This window comes from Protopterus annectens, chromosome 12.part0, assembly GCF_019279795.1.
Source record: "Protopterus annectens isolate FY-2018-M chromosome 12.part0, PAN1.0, whole genome shotgun sequence".
In the NCBI taxonomy this organism is placed as follows: domain Eukaryota; kingdom Metazoa; phylum Chordata; order Ceratodontiformes; family Protopteridae; genus Protopterus; species Protopterus annectens.
The window spans coordinates 1,474,530,544-1,474,553,130 of record NC_056746.1 but is presented as its reverse complement, the minus strand read 5'-3'; positions in this window follow the sequence as shown (position 1 = coordinate 1,474,553,130).

The following is a 22,587-nucleotide window of genomic DNA, read 5'->3' as shown; positions in this document are numbered from 1 at the left end:
ATATAAATAAAACCCTATTGTTATGTTTATTTTGTGTTTCATGACCATATTTTGTCTGTTCTTCAGTTTGCATTTAAATGTTGGTATAATTATGCATGCAAATGTTATGTTAATCAGCATACAGGTGTGTACCTATTTTTCATGTGCCTTTGTCCAGATTTTCTATGATTTCAGGTTGAGAGGTATGGATGTGGTTGTCAAATGTTAGTTCTTTATCAATAATGATGCCAAGAAGCTTGGTGTTGGGAACAATTTCAAGGAGGGCATTGTTTTGGCTGGTTTACTATTGAAATCCAGGTACTTAACAGTGAACTAATTTGCTGAAAGTACACATAACCTAACCATCCTAATGTTGAAAATCAGCTGTTAATGCCAAAAATGTCAGCCACAACATTTCCAGCACTTAACAGCAATTGCCACCCTTGCCGCTTCTCCCTAGCCAGCACACCTAACATCCAGATTATGCAGGGGGGCATATATTCCAACTCCAAGATCGCACTACAGTGAGGAAAGGGATGTATTTCACTAACCGCACTGTACCATGATCCCTGTACATCCCTTTGAACGTTATATTTGTGAATGCACAGTCCATTCACAAATATAACATTCGGTCATTTAAACTGCACACATATGAAGTATTCAAACATCTATAGTTCGAAAACTTCATAGCCATGCAATGGTACAGCGACATTATAATGGTAAACCATTTTGGCTCTGTATGGTGAATGTGGATTTGTCAATGATGGAGTTTTTGGTAGGGGAAAAAGCCATTAGTTTAGTTTTATTTGCATTTAGTGCCAGATGGTTAGACTGCATCTAGGTTTCTGTTTTGGAGAAGGCTAGCTGGGTTTTTGCTAGGAGCTTGGAGGGGGAAAAGGCTGAGCAGATGAATGTTGAGTAATCTGCATATTTGATGATAGAGGAGTCTGGGATGGATTATTGAAAGTTGTTAATGAATAGGTTGAAGAGAAGAGGGCAAAGAAATAGAACCTTGTGGGACACCTATGGGTGTGGGAAGGAAGGGGGAGGTTGGAAGTTTTCCACTGGACAGCTTGGTGGCAGTTGGACAAGTAGCTGGAAAACCAGGCAATGGTGATGGAGAGAGGTGTAGGGTGGAGAGTTGGGATATAAGTAGGGTGTGTGAGATGGTGTCAAATGCCTTTGACAGATCTAGGAATAGTGTGGATACAAACTTGCTTGAGTCATGTTCGAGGTTTATGGTTTCAAGAAAGGAAAGAAGGGCAGTCATGGTGCTGTTACCAGGGCGGAAGCCGTGTTGGGTAGGGGAGAGGAGATTGTTTAGTGTTAGGTGTGCCATGCATTATGCTTGTATTGCTTTCTCCAGTATTTTGGAAAGAGTAGAAATTATGGCAATAGGCCTGAAGTTGGTGGTATCAGTATTTTTGCCACCTTTTTGGAGGGGAATGATGTAAACATGGCACCAGATAGAAGGGACATATGATTCTTGTATGGATCTATTTATAAGAATAGAGATGGGATAGGTAATGCTGTCTGTGTTAGGTGTGCCATGCGTTGTGCTTGTATTGTTTTCTCTAGTATTTTAAATATAGGGGACAGGATGGCAATAGGCCTGAAGTTGGTGGTATCAGTATTTATGGCACGTAGAGATGATCGTTTTAGTTATAGGATACGCTGATTAGATCAGTAATATAGTTCGAGGAAGGTAGTTTTAAGCAAACAACCACCACCTCAGAACACAACACCTGCAACACATAGACCTCACAGTCAGAGTGTCAAACAGTCACAGCCCTTAAGGCCAAACACAATGCCAGACACACTAGTCATTGGTGACTCCATAGTCAGACACACTGACGTCACTGAGTAAGGAGAAGGTCACAGTAAGCTGCCTGTCGGGCGCTAGAATCCGCCACATAACGCAAGCACTCAGGTCTCTCAACAGCAGGTACAAATACGACTCAGTCATTGTCCACGCTGGTGTAAACGACCTGACTACGCCCGAAAGAGACATTGAGGAGCTCTCTGATTATGTAGCCCAGGCAGGTATGACCCTGACCTTGAGCAGTATCCTACCTTCACCAAGAATGATGCCACAATACAGAGATAAGATGATCAGCTTTAACAATTGGCTTAAACTCTGGTGTCATTCAAAGGGGATCCAATGTCTGTCTGCCTGGGATGACATGCTGGACAAGCCACGCTGCTTCAAGGGAGGCTTGCACCTGTCACTCCTGGGATTCCGGATATTGGCAAAGGCTCTTGCCACCCCATAGTGCCTTTTTTGGCAAAGCTCAAAATTTAAAACTACCACCCTAGAACACAAAAAGGAAAAAACTAAGGGTAATGCTGCTCAATGCCAGAAGTCTAAATCTCAAAATGCACGCGAGGCCCTTCTCAGTATGGAGAACATCGATGTCTGTGCTGTGACAGAAACCTGGTTCAAGGCTCCTGAGAGCACCCCAGCACTATCAGGTTTTACCTCATATCATGCGCCCCAAAATCTGGACAATACCAAGAAAGGAGGGTATCCATATTCATCAAGGACACCCACACCTCAAGACTGGTGGCAACGACGATGCATCGGAGACCATCCAGGTGCAATTAACCATAGGCAAGACTGCTCTGCAAATTGTAGTATGTTACAGGCCACCCTCACAAACTCAGGAACCTCACATGGCCTTCCTGAAAACACTAGAGGATAAATGTATCACCAAACACCATCATACTAGGTGACTTCAATTACCCTAATATAGACTGGGAACACTACTCAAGCCCAAACACCCTAGCCCAAAAGTTCCTGGAATTCATAAACTCAAATGCCATGGAACAACTAGTCACCATCCCCACAAGAGGAGAAAACATACTTGATCTCATCATCACGAACATGGGAGCACAATGTTCAACACCGAAGTATACCCTCACTGGTGAGATCAGATCACAAACTAATCTCGCTGGAGGTCCTCATCCCACCCCCACCTGAAATAAAAAGACCACAGTAAAGAATCACACTTCTAAAGACTAGTGTGGTCTCCTTTAAGGCCCCGAGCGGAAAACAGTACTCAAGCAGCTGAATCACTTACAAATGCCTTCTACCAGCACCTGCAGGACTGCATGGATAAGGCAATCCCAAGCAAAACAAAGACTCTTTGTACCAAAGGCAAGCGTCCAGTCTGGTGGACCCCAGCCATAAACAAACTCTACAACAAAAGGAGGAAGCTACTACAAGATAGAGCAAAATCCTTAAAAGGTAAGACACCCTTGATCACTATAAGTAAAAACTAAGAGCTCTCATAAAATCATCCAAAGCAAATTTTGAGAGAAAAATAGCTAAAGACTCAAAAGACAATCATAAGGCCTTCTTTAGAAACCTGGGAGGAAACTCCCAGATATGTTCAGAACTAGTTCAAAATGATGTGAAGATTACTGATCCTACAGACATTGCCAACATACTGGCTGACAGGTTCAGTGCAAACTTCTCCCAAAAGGAGAGATATCTATACCAAGTGATTGCAGCCCCCAAACATCTCCAGCCCAAGTGAGAACTGCTCTCCAAAGCAAAAACACAGCATCCATGGGACCTGATGGTGTCCCCAGCTGTGTGCTCCACGAACTCAATGAGGAATTAAACCCACAGCTAGGACAGCTGTTTAATCATAGTCTTACCTCTGGATACGCACCCAGGAGTGGCGACTGCAACTGTGGTCCCACTTCACAAGCCTCCACCGACCCTGGCCATTAGCTTGACAAGCCTTATCTGCAAAGCCATGGAGAGGATCATAATGGACCTCATAAATAAAGACATAGGAACTTGCAGACTTTGGATCCATCCCAGTTTGGCTTTGTCAAAGGCAGATCATGCCTTCTAAACTTGGTTGACTTTTTCAAACAGTCACCAAAGCCATTGATGAGGGAAAGGCAGTCCATACAGCCTACCTCGATCTGGATACAATACCCCACTCGGGTATCATTGAAAAACTCATCAGCTTAAATGTTAACCCATACATCACAAGATGGGTTGCAAACTGGCTGAGTGACAGAACCCACAGGGTCAGAGTTGCTGGCGCCATGTCAGACTCAAAGCCTGTCACAAGTGGTGTACCACAGGGCTCAGTCCTGGGCCCACTCTTGTTTGGCATCTACTTTTCTGAAGTACAAGCAAACACAGGAGGGTTATGGCTGACAAAGTTTGCAGATGACTGCAAACTTAGAAACACATCTGACACAGATATCCTTCAGAAGGGTCTCACAGAAACGGATAACTGGTGCCAGAGCCATGGCCTAAAGTTAAATGCCAAAAATGCATAGTCATACCCTTCAGGAAAAACAAGGTTACTAGCTACCAAATAGGTGGCAATCCACTGAGCACAGAAGAAGTTATCAGGGACCTGGGGACCCAGGTTGATAGTAGTCTGTCATTCGACACCCATGTAGCTAAAGTAGTTAGGAAGACCTTCTACATTGCCCACCTTATCATGAAGGGATTCTCATCTAGATCAAGGGAGGTCATAGTCTCCCTATACTCATCACTCATCAGACCAATGATTGAGTACAATGCCCCATTCGAATGTATCTGACCCGACACTTGCAGCAGCTGGAGAGGCCACAAAAGTTCCTCACCAAAAGGATAAAGGGTCTCAAACATCTGTCCTATGCTGCCCGACTGAAAGAACTCCAGCTCTATTCAGTCGCCATCGCTTGCTCAGAGGTGACCTTTGCCTAACATACAAGGCCATGTCAAACCCAGATTTGATGAATATGCTTCACCTCAAAAATCTAGATCTGTCAGAGCCACAAGGGCGGAGACTTAAACCTTGACACGGCTATTAATAGGACGTGCTGGAGGGATAGATTCATCACCCAAAGACTCCCTATGCTGTGGAACAAAATCCCGGTATATGTGAGGCAGAGCACCTCGCTGGCCTTGTTCAAGAGAAATCTTGACCAATGGATGGGAGATCGCAGATATACCCCAGGGATTACCTCAGTGTCACTGCTCGACAGAGGCACAGCAAAATAATGGGTATAGTTCCCCATACTAAAAACTATGGGCTAGGCTTGTAAATGCCCTCGGGCAGATAGCCTAGTATGAACCTATGAACCTTTGTGGAGGGGGATGATGTAAACATGGCAAGAGATAGAAGGGACATATGATTCTTGTATGGATCTATTTTTAGGAATAGAGATGGGTTAGGCAATGCTGTCTGCAGATTGTTTGTGGATGCTAGGTGGAAAATTGTCAGGTGGATTATGACAGGGTTTGAGTTTGAGGAGAAGTCTTTTTATAGTGCTTGTGGGAAGGGCTTGAGGCAGAAGGATGTAGAGGAAGGTTGATGATTGAGGTGGTGGTTGGGGCAGGAGGGGGTGGGAAGGAGGCTGATATGAAGAATGAGTTGAACTGGCTGGCTGTTTCAAGGGTGGAGAGGTTGGGGTCTGGGCAGGGATTTTCTTTGTTGCCAGGATGCAGCATGGATGAGATGGAGTAACAGAATTTTTTGGGATTTGTTGAGTGCAAGGACCGGAGTTTGGAGTAGTGGGCTTTGCGGTCTTTAGTTATTATTTTTTTTGTGGGGTTTGGTAGTTGTTTATAGTCTAGGAGAGTGTTAGGGTTTTTATGTTTGTGATATTGTTTCCATTTTTTGTCCCTTTGGTGCAAGGCTAGTTTAGTATCTTTTGATAACCATGGGCAGGGATTGATTTTGATGCATTTAGTTCGAGGGGAGCTTGCTGATTGAGAAGGGTTAGGAATGAGTGGTTAAAGTTGGAAATGGCATCATCTAGAGGAAAGGTTTTTAGAGGGGATCAGTCAGTATGCTTTAAGCATTCAGAGAAAGTTAGAGGGTTGAAAGAGGAGAGGTTGTGGGTTTGGATGTAGTGGTGTTGTTTATGCAGTGGAGATGGGAGATGGTCAGTGAAGGCTGGTAGGTGATCGCTGAGAGGATCAGGTAATGTTCTGGATTTGGTGATAAGGATTGGGTGAGTTGTTAGGATCCAGTCAAATATGGTACCAGAGGTACCATCTTTATTTGGTCTAGTTGGAGATTGTATTAGTTGGGAGAAGTTGTACAGGTTGATTGTGTGGGATGGGACTTCAGAGATAATAGTGTTCCAGATGATGTTTGTATCACTGAGTATATAGGTTTCATTTTTATATTGGAAGAGAACCAGGTCAGGATGTTTTCAAGAGTTTTGATATTATCACCAGGGGGAATATAGAAGGCAGTGATACATATGTACTTGTGGTTGTTTATTTTTAGTAAACCTATTATAATTTCAGCACTGGTAAAGGTTGGAATTTTATTGGAGTAGGGAGTTATGGTATGGGAGGAGGGGTAGATTACTGCTACTCCACCTACTTTTTTGTGGGCTCTGTCATTGCAAATGATTTAGAAACCTGGTGGTAGGATTTTGCTGTCTTTTACATAGGTTTTCAGCCAGGTTTCAGAAACGGCGGTAATGTTGGGGTGGTTATGGGAGAGCCAGGCATGGAGGTTAGGGATTTTATTTTTTTAGGCTTTGTGCTTTAAGTGTTGTGAGGTGAATGGACTTTGAGTCTGTGGGTTGAGTGGAGGGTTTGGTGAGATTGATGTTAGAGATGGGTCCAGAGTTGGGGTGGATGTCGCCAGCTAGTGAGAGAGAGAGATGTGGTGGAGTAGAAGAGTGAGGCAGTGTGTTAGGCAAGGGTAGCTTGGGTTGTGTGAGAGTAGTAATTTTCTGGTACCACATTTAAGAGGGGATCACAGGGGGGTTGGGTTGACAGCAGTTTTGGTTTGAAAAAATAGATTGGGTTAGAGGTAAAAAGAGTTCATGTGAGATGGATGAGTAGGATGGGAAGTGAGGTTGATGGTAAGATGTAGTGGAGTGTGTGTGAGAGTTATGACAAGGGTTAGGATAAAGTGTGAGATAGGTAAGAGAAAAGAGAGAGATTAGTAGGGCAAATGGGGTTATAGGGAGAGATGTTATGTAGAGTATTGTAGGAGGGGTGGATATTTAAGATTATGTAGATCTACAGGTGGGTGGGGTTTGGCTTAGGTGTATTGTGACTGGAGAGGTGTTGGGAGGGGAGGACTCCGGGGATGTATAAAAGTACAGGTAGTGGGGGCAGGTGGAATTTGGGGGGCAGGGTAGGGGAGCGGAGTGAGCCTGAAGGGTGAATGGAGAGGGTTACACCTTCCAGGAGAAGCAGCAGTCACCAAACAGTAAACAATCAGTGAGAAGGTTAGCAAATACAGAAATAGGGAAGCTTATTGTTTTGGTTTGAATGGTACCTTTCTGTTTGTTTTTATTATTTATGCACCAATGGGGAGCTGCAGTTCACTAAGAAGTAGGAAAATAATGTAGTTATGCCTGGGGTTTTAGAAAGGGACATGCAGTAAATTATGTCTCAATACAGTACTAATTAAAAAAGAATAGAATATGGTATAAGCGAGTACACTACTGGGGATTCCTATGAAGCAAGTTCGGGAAAGCTAAGTCAAAAGATGGTGGGCTGGATTTATGAAGGCTTGCACGGAGTCTAAGAGTAGTGTAAGATGGTAGACAGCCAATATGTCTGCCGAGTGATCCAGCAACAGCCGGCAGGGGCGTGCATGAGAGCTTCTAAAGCTAAGGGGGAAAGCTCAGTTTGAGAGATGTAACCAACCATTAGTAGGCAATCCTATGGAAATGAGGATAAGGATAGTGAATCCCTATTTTCCCTGGTATGTGAGCCATGTCCCTAGAGTGTAATTGTAGGAGTAGGGGAGTAGTAGAGTAGTAGATAGGTGACATCATGAGGGGGTATGTCTGAAAGACTGTAAGCTTATTGGAGCAGATTGGCTTGTGTTTGCCATGAGTTGCTCAGTATTGCAAGAGGCGTGTCTACAGTTGTTCTAGCTGAAACCCAGAAACCAAAGGTGTACGCCGTGGATATATCTGAAATTTCTTGCAAATGTGCTTACACTGTGTGCGCACGTGTGAGTGCATGTAAGCCTGTGTAAGCCTGTGTGCACGCTTGTGCACCCGTCTAAGCCCGTGTAAGCCTGTGTGTGCCATTGTGTGTGCTCGTGTGCGTATGTTTGTGCTTGTTTGCGCGGCACTGCCCGTTGTAGAAACAGAAAGGGGAAAAGGAAGGAAAAGAAGTAGTAGGAAGGTAACCAAGGAGAACTAGCAGAGCTGCCAGGTGAAATATATCAGAATCAGCCAATTACACAGGCAGTAGACTAGCCCAGACCAGCCCAGCACTTTAAACTCTGCAAACACCATTCACCCATGTTTTTTCTCAAGAACTCTTCAACACTGCAGTATACAAAGAGTGAAAACTTAAAAATCTTAAGTCAGACAAAATGTTAGGGGCTGCTATTGCTATCATAAGCCAACATGTGCAAGATGCTGAGGGTGGTGATATTGTAAATGCTGCTGAGCAACCCACAGTGAGGAGACGGAGAAGAGTGTACTGACCCAGGGTAACCTACCAGGGGCTACATGAGCTGGAGATAGTGAAGTGCTATAGAGTGGACAGAGAACTCCTGCAGCAAATTGTTGAGCTGTGCCAGCCACGCCTCACACACAGAACCAACAGAGGGAAACCCATCCCAGTGGATACCAAGGTATGTGTTGGCCTACGAATACTAGCTACAGGTACCTTCCAGAGACCAACTGGTAATATGATGGGAGTTTCACAGGCATCAGCATCCAGGGTACTGCACCAGTTCCTGGATGCCATGTCAGCACATGTCGGTGAGCATGTATATTTCCCCAATTCCCATAAGTCATTGGCCAGCAATATGCGTCTGTTCCACCAAATAGCAGAATACCCTGAGGTAGTGGGTGCAATAGACTGCATGCACATACACATCAAAGCTCCACCCGGTGAGCGGGATAGGGTCTACATCAGCGACAAGGGTTTCCCCTCCATCAACTGCCAGGTCATGTGCGATGCCCAGGGCATAATAATGAATGTGTGTGCTGGCTGCCCTGGAAGATATCACAATTCCCACATCTGGCATCTGATGCAGCTGTACCAGAGATTTGCCAATGGGGACATCCCCGACGGTCACCTAGTGGGGGATGCTGGATACTCACTGTAGCCGTGGCTGATGACACCCATGCACACACATCCGAACAAGAACTCCATAATGAGGCACACGCACAAACAAAAAACATAATCGAGCATGTGCTTGGGATGCTCAAGTCATGGTTCCGGTGCCTGGACACATCTAGTGGAGCCTTGCAGTACTCACCAACTACATGTACCCAAATTGTCATGGTATGTGCCATGCTACACAATATGATCCTGTGAAAACAGCTGCAGCAGGAACAGCATGGGGCAGGGCCAAACAGCCCTCCACCATTGCCAAGGCCTGCATAGGCATAGCGTGACTCGGAGGAGGAACAACATGAGCCTGCCCAAGTAGGCAGAAGGAGGTGTGCCTAGTATGCCTTGGCCTTGGCAAAGAGGCAACGCATAGCACATACACTGACTCAGTAGGAACCCTGGAAATTATACCTCTCTCTGACTCGCACATACAATAAAAGGGACGCCTAACTTGACACTACCTGTTTTCAAACATGTATAGGGAGTGTACTATGTGCATCCAACATAGGCAGCCCTGCAGCACCACCTGAGGCATGACTGCCCTGTTTTAAGCAATATAAAGCAGTGCTAAGCACATTTTACCACTATTTAGCATATTTAAGCACAATTGTGCAGAGCTGCACACTGTGCAAACTAGCGCAACATTGGGAAATGTTGGGCAATGTTGGGCAATGTTGGGCAATGTTGGGCAAAGTCAGGCAAAGTCGACAATTGTTGACTAACGCAAACACAAATGCTGTATCATGCCCTCTGAACTTCTCCCCAGGCCTATGGGATGCTCAAGTCATGGTTCCGGTGCCTGGACACATCTAGTGGAGCCTTGCAGTACTCCACACCATACCCAAACCAAATTGTCATGGTATATGCCATGCTATAACAAATCAGCTGCAGCAGGGAGTTTCACAGCAGGCCAGGCAGTGTGATGTGGGTTGGGTAGGCTATGAAGTCACAAACTAATATACGTGAAATTGGAAGCTAAGATCTGTAGTACAGTAATATGCCTCAAGCCAGTACGATATGCAACAGTACAGACTGAAATGGAGTACCTGACATAGCAGTGCAGGCCTAGCAAATGTGTATAAGTGTCAGTACACCCACAGTAACAATCAGGTGTGCCCTTGGGTAGAAATGTACAAATAATAGCTGTCCCCCCTGTATGTAGAAATGTTGATAAGTCTATGCAAAGTGACTCATAGAATCCCTGCAGGCACAGCATGCTTCCTGTTGATGTACAACACAAAGGTGAGCCCTGAATTAAAAATCAACTTGATTTTTCACACACATATAGTATATATGTCCATACTGGGCATGCTCACACACTTAAATTTAGCAAATTTCAGTCAACAGCACATTGAAAGGTCATACTGGGCATGCTCACACACTTAAATAAACAAAGCAAATGTCAGTCAACAGCATACTGAAAGGTCATACTGGGCATGCTCACACACTTAGGCCATGTCTGAGTACAGCAGTGGGCCACACATATCTGGCAGTTGCAGTTCTTACCCCAGAAACTTGTCACTATTCACCAATCCTGCCTTGCGCACACAGTTATATGAAAACAGACCCATATAATATATTGGACTCCTGTCATAATCAAACTATGTACTACAAGTACTTACGTTGTTCAAAGAAAGTGAAAATTCAAAGAAGATCAATAAATCTCCGATCAGTATCATCAATAAACAATGAGCACTCCTAACATTATCCAATCCATGTTCTGGCAAAATTATATGTCAATGAGTCCATAGAGAACCATGAAGCTTTCTTTCGCTATGTCATAAATATCAGTGTAAACTCATATATGTTCTGAGTCAGTGCAAACTGTAAATGACTGACATTGCCAACATCTTGTCAGACAGGTTCATACATATTTACCCCCCTCTCACTGACAAAAGGGCCCATTATCATACCTGGAGATTGTGAAAACCCAGAAATAACATATACAATGGTTAAAGAACTCTTTGCAAACCTAAAAACATGGCATCTATGGGATGACATGGTTTCCCTAGCTGTGTCATATGTGAACTCCAAAACAAACAGACCCTGCACCTGAACAGTCTGTTAAGACTCACCCTTTGTACGGGATATGAAACTGTTGAATGGGTTACAAAAATGTTTGGCACACTCCACAAGTGTTGGTGGACAACAGACCATGGGAACTATTGTCTTAGAAGCCTATTAAGCCTGATCTGCAAGACCATGGAGTCTATCATGATGGAACTCATAAACAGAGCTATTGGGAGCCTACAAACACCCAATCCTACCCATTTTGGTTTGGTCAGGGGCAGATCATGGTTCCCAAACCTGCTAGACTGTTTTCAAGGCAGTCACCCAAGACATACATCAATGAAATGAGCTACACACATCCCACATAGACCTTGAAAAGCCCATTTCCAACATCCCAGACACATGTCGTATCCACAAAATCAACAACCTGTGAATAAATATGTATGTCATCTGATGGATTGCCAAATGGGGCAGAGATAGATCCCACAAGGTAAGAACTGTGGTCTCCTGTTCAAGCTGGTAACAACTGCTGTCCCCCATGGCTCAGTCCTGAGACCCCTCCTGTCTGGTATATACTTTTTGGAAATACAGTCAAACACACAAGGGCTATATTTAGCAAAGTTTGTGGATGACTGCAAAAAAGTTGTCATAATCGATGTTTGGGACAACAGAGGCATCCTTAAAAAGGCTCTCAGTCAGACAGATGTGGTGTCAAAATTATGGGCTCGAGCTGCAGTCATACAAATACCACATAGGTGCCAACACCCTAAATATGGAGTTGATAATAAGGGATCAATGGACACATGTGGATAGTCATCTCTACTTCCAGAAACACATTCACAAAGTGGTTAGAAAATCATGCTATGTATTCCCACAAACTGCCAAGATCTTTGCATGTAGGTCAAAGGAGGTTCCCTGTACTCATCAGTCATCAGACCCATCAGAGAGTACCACAACACAGGTGTGATGAATCTGACTAGGCACCTTCAGCAGCTGGAAAGACCACTGAAGTACCTCAACAAGAGGATTACTGGCCTCAAACAGTTGCCCCATGCAACAAGACTGAATTTAACTCAATCTGTACTCTGTTGCATGCAGTCTATTCAGGAGATCTCTGCCCAACAGACAGGTCCATGTCCAATGCAGAACTGATGTACTTGCACTATCTGAAGTAAATCCAAGCTAACTGTACCACATGCTCTAGGGATATCATCAACACAGCATTAAATAGAACATGTTGGAGGGATACATTACTAACTCACAGACTTCCCTTGCTTTGGAACAGGCTCCCAACCGACATTAAACCAAGTTCCTCTCTGACACTCTTTCAGAGGAACCTTGATGAGTGTATGTGAAACTGAACTGTCACACCATGGATCACTTCATCAGCTCTACTACACAGAGGCCTAGGGAACTAACTCCATGGGTGGTGATAGCTGCACACTCTGGCCATACTAATATATGCCTTCAGGCAGATAGCCTATTACCTACGTATGTACCTATATAGGGGGAACACAGCATAATAAGCCAAAGATGGATGGGCAGAGATGTGTGTAAAAGGGTGACCATGACAGGGAGCCATCCAGGACTGTCCCACCCAGCACACATCCCAATGGCATGAAAGACATGAGGTGCACATCTCTCCCACTGTACATAACAGCCACCAGTATCTGTAAGCATTACAGTGTATGTGGTCCATGCACTTGCTGTACAACATGACTGTACAATGAAGTACACATCTACTATCTTTAGACATGTACCTGTCACATAGGTTCATAGGTATGTAGTAGACTATCTCCACAAAGGCATATATCAGCCTACGCAAGTTGTGCAGCTTTCACCACACCATTGGGTAGTCTCCCAAGGCCTAGTTCTAATAGTCAGTACCCTAAGCCCCTTTCTAGTGTGGCTGCTGATGTGATGCCTGGAATGAATTGTCTGTTTCCCATCCACTCATCAAGGTTCCAATTGAAGAGTGTCAGCGAGGGGTTCTGTCTGATGTACATTGGGACTCTGTTCCACAGTTAGGCAAGTGTCTGGAATGGTACTCTATCCCACCAGCATGTTGTATTCATCATTGTGATGAGGTTCATATCCCTGGAATGTGTAGGGTGACTCAATGTTGTTATCTGTAGATGGAGCATGTTCAACAGTTATGTGTTGGACATGGATCTGTATGTTAGGCAGTGTGTGCCTCTGACTATGTGGTACGCAACAAAGAACAGATTTAGTTTTACCAGTTGTGTTGCATAAAACAACTGTTTGATGCCAGTAATCCTCTTGGTGAGTTACCTATGTGATCTCTACAGCTGCTGGATATGCTAAGTCGAGTACATCCAAAATGGTGCACTGTACTCAATGATGGGTCTGATGATGTAAGAGTAGAGTGCCAACACTACCTCTTTGGATACTGATCAAACCCTTTTTTGATTAGGTGGGCCACATAGGATCTCACAATCACTTTGGCAACATGGTTGTCAAAGGAAAGATGACTATCTACTTGTGTCCCCAGATCCCTTATCACTTTGTCATTTTTAAGGGGGTGACACCTATGTGGTAGTTTGTGGGTATTTTGTTTTCAACAAAGAGGATCACTATGCATTCCTCCACAGTGAGCTTGAGGCCATGATTCTGACAACACACATCTGTCTCATAGAGACCCTTCTGGAGAATATGTCTGTCTTATGGGGAATCTATTATGGCAAACACTTTACAGTTCCCAGCAAACATAGTCAACCACAACCCTCCTGTGTTGGCATGTACATGTGAGAAGTCTATACCAAACAGGAGGGACCCCAGGACTGAACCCTGGGGGACACCAGTTGTTACCAGTGCAGAGTCTGCATGTAGCCAGCAACTCGTAATGTGTGGGATCTATCCGTGAGCCAGTTTGCAATCCATCTTGTGATGTATGGATTCATGGCCAGGTTGGTGAGTTCATCTATGATACCTGACTGGGGAATGGTGTCAAAGGCCTTAGCGAGGTATAGGTAGGCTGGATTGATCTCATTTCAATCATCTGTAGCCTGGGTAACTGTCAAAGAAATCATTCCAGTTCAGGAGTCATGTTCTGCATTTGACGAAGCCAAACTGGGTGTGCTCAACTGTGTGAAGTTTCCCAATCTCTGTATTGTTGACTTCCATTATGATTGGCTCCATTGCCTTGCAGAACACACTTGTCAGGCTCATAGAGCATGAATGCCAAGGGGGTTTTGTGGCCCCACCCCTGTGGAGTGTGAGGAACATTGCTGTGCAACATTCTATGGGTACATATCCTGTAGAGAGCATGTAGAGAGAGGTGTAGGTATCCTTGATAAATATGGATACATCCTCACCCTATGTGCTATAATTCAGGTTCTGATGCTGGAAGGTATGGAATGAGTAGTATTCTGGTAGTGCTAATGTGCTGTCTGGAGCCTTGAACTAGGTTTCTGTTACTGCACAGATATCAATATTCTCCAAAATAAGAAGTGCCTCAAGTGTGTGCATCTGGTGGCTGAGACTTCTGGCAATGAGTAGCATTTAGCTCGCTTCGTAGTTATTTGTGCTGGTTATGGGGTTTGGTTTGTCCTGTGTGAGCGGTGTTCCACACCTCAAGTCAGTGCCTCATTGGTCCCATCTCACCATAAGCTAATTACCTTACATATCCACATTCTGGACCCACACCCCCATTAAGGAAACTATGTTAAAAAATGTCTCCTAAGCCAACTTCATGCTTCTTAAGACAGAAGTGCTGAACTGCAAGACACCCATGCAGATGGACAATGCAGTTATGACTACTGAATCCTTCCCAATTGCACTTTATAAGCACTTACAAGACTACATGCATCATGCTATCCCAAACAGAACCACGACGCTATCCTCCAAGAAAAGGAAGCCAATCTGGTGTTCCCCTGCTATAAACAAACTGCACAACAGAAGGAATAAATTGTTGCAAAAGAAGGCAAAATTCCATGAATGGAGGAGCTCCATGGTCAACATCAGTAAGAAGCTGTGATCCCTGATAAAACCCTCCAAAGCTAGTTATGAAAACAAAATAGGCACAGTTTCTAAAGACAACCATAAAGCATTCTATAGCTATGTCAAGAATCTCAATGGCAACACTCAGATCTGCTCTGAGTTACAGCAAAATTGCACTAAATATACAGACCCAACTGATATTGCCAACATCCTGGCAGATAGGATCAGTGCTAACTTTACCCTCTCTCACCCATGAAAGAGCACATCTCTATAATGGAAGACTGCAAAGTTGCTGTCATCATGGCTGCACAGGTAAAAAACACTCTCCAAAGCCAGGAACTCATCATCCATGGGACCAGATAACCTCCTAGGCTGTGTTCTACACAAACTACAGAATGAACAGGCACCACACTGACATACCATGTTCAGTCATAGCTTTACCTCAGGCTTTGTGCCTACTGAATGGCGCACAGTGACGGTTATCCCACTACACAAGGGTGGAGACACCACGGACCCCAGGAACTAGCATCCCATTAGCCTGATGAGCCTGCTCTGCAAGGCCATGGAATGTATCATCATACAACTTATAAAAAAAGACATTGGTAATTTCCAAACTCTGGACCACAACTATGCTGGGTTTGTAAAATGCAGATCATGTCTCCTAAACCTGATTGACGTCATTGAAGCAGTCACCAGAACTGTAGACAAGGGTAAGGTGGTTCACACAGCCTATGTAGATCTTGCCACGGCATTCAACACCATCCCCCACTCTGGAATTATAGATATACCCACTAAACTAGGTATAAATTGTTATGTCACAAGATGTGTTGCCAATTGGCTCACTGACAGAACACACATTGTGAAAGTAGCAGACTCCAAGTATGACTTTGGACCAGTGACGAGTGCAGTACCATAGGGTTCAGTCCTGGGTCCTGTCCTGTTTGGTATCTACTTCCCTGAAGTAAACTTTAACATGGAAGGTCTGTGGCTAATGAAGTTTCCAGGTGACTGCAAACTAGGAACTATAATTGTAAACACTAAAGATGTGGACATCCTACAAAAGGGCCTCACTGAGACAAATGCCTGGTGTCAAAGCCATGGTCTCAAGCTCAATGCCAAAAGTGCATTGTCATCCCCTTTGGTAAAAACTCTGTAGCCATGAACTACAACATAGGCGGTAGTATACTTAACACTGAAAGTGTGATAAGAGACCTTGGGTCACAGGTGGACAGTGGACACACCTGTGATAATCACATCCCCACAGTAGTGAGGAAATCCTTCTAAATGGCACACCTCATCACAAAAGGTGTCTCATGCAGAATGTCCCTTTTGCTATGTACCTCACAAGACATCCACAACAACTGGAAAGCCTGCAGAAATACCTCACAAAGAGCATTAGTGGCCTGAAATACATGCCATACCACAGACTGTCTCAAAATGCTTCAGCTGTACTCTCTCGCATATCACCTACTCAGAGGTCATCTCTGCCTAACATACAAAGCTATGTCAAACACAGAGCTGTTGGACATGCTCCACATAAAACACTCACAATCCCTCTGATCTTTGGCCCCAAAACCCAGAGTGAAATACAAAAGGAAGGGGTATATCCATTTACCTTATGGATACCCACACCTTCAGGTTAGTGGCACAGCATGAGGCCTTGGAGACCATGCAAGTGCAACTAACATTGAGCAAAGCTGCTTATCAGATTGCAGCCTGCTACAGATCACATACCTTGTCTCAGGAACCTCACTCAGTATTCCTGAGAACAGTGGAAAATATAAAGGTCCTACCAAACACCATTATATGAGGAGATTACAACTACCCAAACATTTAGTGGGAGAATTACTCATGTATAACGTCCTTTGCCCAATGTTTCCTAGAGTTTAAAAACTCAAATGCCCTGGAACAGCTGGTCACCATGCCCACTAGAGGTGACAACATACTGGACCTGATCATCACCAACATGGGGTACCAGTGTTCCACAACAGAGATAAACCCCTAGCTGGTAATATCAGATCATAAAGTAATCACACTGAACATCCACATTCTGTTCCCCCCCAGTCAAGGAAGCCACTGTGAAGACATTTTCAAAAGCAAACTGCACACTACTCAAGTCCAAAGTGGAAAGTTCCAAAGCCCCCTTGCTATAGGATAATGCTATACAATCTGCCGAATCATTTATAAGTGCATTCTATGAGCATCTACAGGGATGTATGGATCGAGACATCCCAAATAAAACCAAGATGCACTCCTCCAAAAATAAGAAACCAATCTGGTGGTCATTGCCCATAAATAAACTATACAACAGAAGGAGGAAACGAACACATGATAGAGCAAACTTCACAAAAGGAAAGGCATCAGTGATCATTATTAGGAAGAAACAATGATCGCACATAAAATAATCCAAGGCCAGCTTCTAAAGACAAATTGCCAAGGAATGTAAGAATAACAACCACAAAGCCTTTGTTAGCTATACCAAACATTTAGGTGGCAACTCTCAAATATGCTATCAGCTACTGAAAAATGGCAAAAAATACACTGGACCAACTGACATTGCCCACATCCTGGCGGACAAGTTTAGTGCAAACTCCACCCTCCATCACCCCCAAAAGTGCCTGTGTCCATCCCAGAAGAATGCAGAGCCCCAGACTTCATGGACATGCAGGTAAAAACAGCCCTCTCCTAAGCTAAGAACACAGCATCAATGGGACTGGATGGTGTCCCAGGCTGTGTCTTACACGAGCCCCAAAAGGAACTACACCCTCACCTACATTCACTGTCCAGACTCAACCTTACTACAGGCTATGTAGCCAAAAAATGGCATACAGCAACAGTCATCCAGCTCCACAAAGGGGGCGCCACAACAGAACCTGAAAACTATTGCCCTATAGGCCTACTCAGCCGGTCTGCAAAGCTATGGAAAAAATGATCATGAAACCCATAAACAGAGATCTTGGGAACCTCCAGACACTAGACTCTACCCAACTTGGCTTTGTTAAAGGCAGATCCTGCCTCCTAAACCTAGTTGACTTCTTTGAAACAGTTACCAAGGACATAGATGGAGGTAAAAGTAGTCAACACAGCCCACCTAGAACTCACTAAGACCTTTCGACACAATTCCCCACTCTGGCATCATGGACAAGCTTACCAGCTTGAACATTAACAGCTATCTCAAAGGATGGGTGGCCAACTGGCTCACAGATCAAACACACATGTTCAGAGTTGCGGGTGCCATGTCTGACTCTAAACCAGTCACAAATGCATCCCACAGGTCTTGGTCCTGGGACCCCATCTGTTCAGTAGATACTGTTCAGAGGTACAGGCAAGCACGGGAGGAGTATGGCTGAACAAGTTTGCAGATGACTGCTAAATGTGGTCCATAATTGACTCTATGGCTGACATTGACATCCTCCAGAAGGGTCTTACAGAGACAGATACCTGGTGTCAAAACAATGCCCTCAAGCAGAATGCCAAAGAATGCATAGTCATCACCTTTGGATAAAACAAAGTGCACACAAATTACCACATAGGTGGTAATCCAGTATGTACGGAGAATGTAATTATGGCCCTGGGGACCCAGGTAGATAGTAAACTCTCCTTTGATGATCACATTGCCAAAGTGTTTAGAAGTTCCTTCTATGTAGCTCACCTAATGTCACCTAATGTAACCCACTTTGTCTAGTCTGATGATGTCACCATCCTACAAATATACCTGTGGAAAAAAAGACCTCCTACTAATGTGTAGAGCATGTCATGTAAATGTGTACTGCTGTAGTATCATAAAGTAGTTTGGTAGGGTTTGAATCCTGCACTTGACAATTCTATTAGAGTGGGTGTATATCTCCTTGGGGAGGCGCAACCTTTTAGGAGACTACTAAAACACCTTAAAAGTGGTATACTTATCTTTGTCAAGTCTGATGATGTCACCATCCTACAAATAAACCTGTGGAAAAGTGAACTCCCAGAAGTATGTATAGCACATTGTGTTAATGTGTACTCTTTTAATATCATAAAGTAGTTAGGTAGGAGTTTGAATCCTGCATTTGACAACTGTACGACTCTGCATGTATCTCCTTAGAGAGGAGAAACCTTTTTGGAGACTACTAAAACACCTACTTTTGGCCATCCTTCTGTTACAGAGCCTATTGATGTTGTGATTCCACCAAGGGTGGCTGTTATTTATTTTGGTTTAGCTGTTGGGTTGCATGGTCAGTGTGTCCAATAATACATGGGTTTCCTGGGTCACAGAGGGGGACCTATGTCTTGCAAGTAAGTGCTATGGGATTTGGCTTATGGCACTTTCAAGATTCAAGGCATATATTGTGACCTGGCTTCTAAGAGACTACCCACAGCTCTTTTTAGTTGACACAGTCCAATGTTTTATATATATATTTATTATATTTTCTTGCACTCTTGTTTTTCTTCATTATCCAGCGGATGTTGTCAGTTGGATGCGATATTGACATCAAATCCTTCTTGCTTTATGAGAAGCATTTGCTGTGCATGAGAGCTGGAGGCATCTCAGCTGTACATATTTTCGCAGAATGTTGAGATTTCTTTGCCTCGTTTATTTGGCCTGGCAAATTCTGTGTATGTTTTTATTTATTATTTATTTTTTGTCTTTTTTTTTTAACCTCTAGACAGGTAACCAAGATGGTGTTTCTCATAGATGCATTGTATTGCTTATGAAACATTTTTCCTGGCTTTGTCAGTCGTGTGGAATTTACGTGGGAGGAAGGGCTCAGTAATATGTAAGTGTTATACTATTTTACTGAATTACTCAGGTATTCTCCTTACTGATAATGAGTCTGTGTTACACAACAGCTGCACAAGGTAATATAATGAATGCCTAGTCAACAGGTTATGTGCAGCAATTATCACCTTTGTCTGAGCATGCATAACTTTTCAGTACTGAAAGGAAGGATATTATCACATTAGCAATAAGTGCAGTTACAATACAGCAGTGAGTTATCACTTTTAGTAGAAGTCGTTATCACTTTGATGAATGCACAAGCCAGATTGTGTTTTTTCTCTATTTGTAGTCATTGCAAGCCACCCCCTCCATTCTTCATCAACTAGCTATCCTCCAAAACCTCTGATGTTTTTTATATATATATATATATATATATCTATGCATATGTGTGTATATCGATATATATGTATGTACATAATGTACTTGCACATATACACATATACACATGAATATCAGTATGGCAGTGGCCTCTCTTGGGAGACAGGGTAATGCATCTGCATACATTGTCTGTAGTTCATTTAGAGGGGATTTACATGTGTCCTTTCTGTGCATACATTGTCTGTAGTTCATTTAGAGGGGATTTACATGTGCCCTTTCTGTGCCCCCCTTGTCAGGTACTGTCCACGCCCTTATGCACCAAGGTCAGGAAGGTTCCTCTTCAGAGATTTATGCCAACTTTTCTTGTGTTGGTGGGTGCATCACGGGGGGCATACCCAGCCATCCATGGATCTTGTGATCGACCTGGATTGCAGTTGGGAACTTGGAGACTCTTCAGTTCAGCCCCATTGTGCTTTCCTAGGTAGAAATGGCCTCAGGGTTGCCACTGTGATGCAGTGTTTCCCCCCAGAAAAGGACACATGCAAAAAGACAAAGCCTGGGGCAGAATTAGTCTTTTCACATGTTGTCTTGGTTGAGCTGTCCACTTAGTTTCCCTCCCTTCAGGTGTAGTAAATGTATGTAGGTCAGGGTAAGACCCTTTACATTAGCTCCCCCCTTTCAGTCCTTATGACCATTGCCGAAAGGACACATGTACATGGAAAAGGTAGAGGTAAGGCAGAGTGCTGGCACTGCATGCAATCAGGAGTCATTGCTGCTACCAGCAGTCTGAGTGGGTAGCCAGCACAGGTATGGGACACTTCAGACGCCCACGGCCTGAAGTCCCGTGCCTGTCCTAGGCATATTAGTGGAGTTGCAGTCCTTACTCTGTTTTTTATCTTTACATGTGCCCTTTCTGTGCCCCCTTGTCAGTCATTGTGTGTAATTTTGTGTTTTCACGGGTGGCAGGTATGTACCTCCGCAGCGTCATCACCACTTATATACCTTATGAAAAGAATAATGCCCCTGTGGATAGGAGTGAAGATTTGGATGGTCTAACCAGGTAATGCATTATGATATACATATATATGTACTTTTCCAATAGATCTGTCAAACATCAGTAGTAAACTGTTTGCATTTTCTTTGCTGTACAGGTTTGTCCACATTCTGACACTGTCATCAGTCAACCACTGGGAAGGCTGCGGTTTCAAATCAGAGCAATTTTTGAACACCTGCAGTTGTGGTGGCCACATTGTCATTTTGTGTGGTCGGTGGATCTACAATCTGTCCTGACAGCATCACCACAAAAGATGTTCACCTGTTCAGAAGGGATGGCGTTCACCTAACTGAGGAAGGCATTGCCTTGTTATTGACTGACATCCACAATGGTGTGAGGAGAGCTATGCAGGATTGGAAATATGCAGCTTGTGAGAAGAATGGAAAACACCCATGACCAAGTAGGGACCAGTATGGTAAGTACAACTCTATTATGAAATGTGTTGTGTAAAATATATTTTTATGAGTTTGGCAAATAACTGTGGTAAGAAGCTGGTGAAGATGCTGAGAAAGAACTGTTTCAGGAGAGTGCTAGCATGTACAATCGAATATGTATTGTATGTGTATATGTATAATATTGATAGCTCCAACATATAAAAGAATTGGGCCTGTATGTTGTACACATGTGCAGATATCAAAGTTTGTTTCAGACTTATGGTTATGGAAATTATGATTTTTTTCATATTTTGGTAAATAACTTTGCAAGGGAGCATCTGAATGTGCTAAGTAATACCTCATTTTGAAAAGATTATTTATAGTTCTAACATGGTAAAAGAATGGTACCTGTATGTTTTACTCATAGGCGGATATCAAAGTTTGGTTCGGACTTAGGTTATGGAAATTATGATTTTTTTCATATTTTGGTAAATAACTTTGCAAGGGAGCATCTGAATGTGCCAAGTAATATCTCATTTTGAAGACAGTATTGCTGGTTCTAATATGGTAAAAGAATTGTGCTAGTATGTTTGACACATGTGCAGATATCGAAGTTTGTCTGAGACTTATGGTTATGGAAATTATTATTTTTTTCATATTTTGATAAATAACTTTGCAAGGGAGCATCTGAATGTGCCAAGTAATATCTCATTTTGAAGACAGTATTGTTGGTTCTAACATGGTAAAATAATTGTGCCTGTATGTTTGACACATGTGCAGATATCAAAGTTTGTTTTGGACTTAGGTTATGAAAATTATGATTTTTTTTTCATATTTTGGTAAATAACTTGGCAAGGGAGCATCTGAATGTGCTAAGTAATACCTCATTTTGAAAAGATTATTTATAGTGCTAACATGGTAAAAGAATGGTACCTGTATGTTGTACTCATAGGCAGATATCAAAGTTTGTTTCCGACTTAGGTTATGGAAATTATGATTTTTTTCATATTTTGGTAAATAACTTTGCAAGGGAGCACCACATTGTGTGAAATAATGCATCATT